This window comes from Anser brachyrhynchus (assembly GCF_964034855.1).
Source record: "Anser brachyrhynchus genome assembly, contig: SCAFFOLD_176, whole genome shotgun sequence".
Classification (NCBI taxonomy): Eukaryota; Metazoa; Chordata; class Aves; order Anseriformes; family Anatidae; genus Anser; species Anser brachyrhynchus.
Genome location: NW_027663477.1, coordinates 135,289 through 137,593, shown reverse-complemented (window position 1 = coordinate 137,593; position 2,305 = coordinate 135,289).

The following is a 2,305-nucleotide window of genomic DNA, read 5'->3' as shown; positions in this document are numbered from 1 at the left end:
TGGAAGCCAGGCAGAATCCATGGAGCCAATGGAGTTCTCAAGCTCGACTTCAGCTTCTTCCCAGCTAGAAGAAGCAAGGACACGCCGGCTGAGTTCCACAGGCAACGCGCCCGTATCTGTAGACAAGGATTTAGAGATGCTACTTTGGGAACTCTCAGACGGCATACTGGAAGCCGAGCTCGACTTGGACCCAGGGAAGGATGAGGATGACCTCCTCCTTGAGCTTTCCAAGATGATTGATGATTGAACTGCATAGTCCTATGGTATATTGAAAAAAAAAAAAAAAAAAAAAAAAGAAAACAACTCTTCTTCTTGTTGGATACCCTGAGGTGATCCTTTTTCTAACTGAGGCTTTGCAATGAGACTTAAAGCACAGTTGGAACTGGTAGAAATTGGCAGGATCTGCACTCAGTTGTCCTAAGTTTTCCTGCTGGTCAGAGTTAAGGTCTTGTGCATGGTTCCGTAACTATAGGTGGCTACCTTTGATATCAAGAGGACAAAGCACTTGTTTCTTTTGGCACAGAAAGATGTCCATCGGCACGCTGTGGTGGCTGTGAATTGACGTAGTGATGGAGCGATGCTCTGAAGGCTTAAACGGAAAGCTTCTTCCTTCCGCCCCCCCTTGGCACAGCTCGATGTTGGGCACATTGTGAAGCCTGGGTGTTCTGATTTCTCGGACAGTTGATACCCAAATCCTGGAGTTACTATGTCAACTCTTGACTTTTATTTGTGTATGCCATTGTTTTGACTGTAATCTTTTCAGATGATGAAGCTGTAGGGGCGGGAGGGAGCAAAATAATTATTCTAGCGTTGTGGACCAAACATGCTGCCAGGAGTGGTGGTGGTGGGGTCAGCCCACCCGGCCTTACTTTCAGTTATCAGGGATGATAAAATGGTGTGAAAAGCAGCAGCTCTGCGATACGGCTACGCTACCCCCACTCCCTTCTCTTGTGCTGTACCAAAGTTCCCCCAAGCTTTGGTTGGTGCTTTTTGCTGGTGACAGTAGGACTCCAGGGCGAGTAGTCAGGACTCTCCTGCAGTAACTGGGTCAATTAAGGGTTGGTTTAAGTGCCTCCTGGTTTTTAAAATTGCTCCCCTGAGCTGCTGGCTCTGCTGCCTGCTACAGCAAATGTTCGGGTGCCATCAGCGTCGCACTTGGGCGTGGGCACTGACCCTGCGGAGGAGAGCTGAGACTCGCGTGTATTGTGTACCCTGCCGCCAGTGATCGTTTTCCCCTAGCAGATCTATTTTGAATCATTTCCCTAAATTTTAGAGGAACTTTAGGCTCTTTGTGCTATGATTTGTGAAGCTGTAGGGGCCCTCAGGCATTTGCTGCTGGCAGAGGAAAACCGCTTGTCGAATTTGTTGTAAATACTTTCTGTTTGGACAACAACGCCTGTGTGTGTGTGTGTGCGTGTGTGTGTGTGTGCGCGTGCGTGCTTTGACGACCCCCTGCGATGCCCCAGCTCCGCGAGGGAAGCTTTGAAGCGGCTCTGGGAAAACCTCTGCGGAAGAAACCGCTGCTAGTGACTTGCGGAAAAGGGACTCCACAATCAGTGAGATTGTAAAGTAGGTATGTTTATTCAGCGCTGGGCAGCACGGGAGGTCGTGGGCATGAAGATTGATGACTCTTCCTCGTCACCGCTAGTTGACCTCTTGTCTTTGCACAGACTCAGTTGCTCCTTGGCTCTTGTCCATCTGCAGGACCAGTTTCTCCCAGTTTCTTAAGACAGGCTCACTCTCTTATTAGGAGACTGACCTTGGTAAGGGGCCCAAGGCTTCTTGCTTTAGTTAATTGGCACAATGCACCATAGTTAGCAAAGACGCTAAGTAGCATCCTAGTTTAACGCTGTCAGCGCTCTATCTCTACTTGATAAGATTCTCCTAACTCCCTCTCTCACTGGAGCCCACGCAGCCCTCCGTCCTGCCGAAGGACTTCACGGGGACTTCTGCCGGCTCCGGGTGCCCGCACACAGACAGAAATGGCTTTGAGAGAAAACAATCAGGAGGAGGAGAGCTCAGAGACTGCGGCCGGCTTCGGCCACCTTCCCCTCGCTTTCCCTCTCCGTGTTCAAACCGAGCACTGTTCTGCCGTCAACCTTCGCTGCCTCTGCCCGCGGCGCTGGGCTTTCGCGTGTGCCATTGCTCCTCTACATATTTTATCCTTCCTTTTGTAAGGAATGGTCCAGCAATTCGTGTCACTAAGGGATTTGAAGGGTTAACATCGAGGCCCGGGTCTAGGTGATAAAAGAACAAAGGGGTTTTTAGGGAAAAGTGCTGACTACTGCAGGGGATGTTGCTAGAG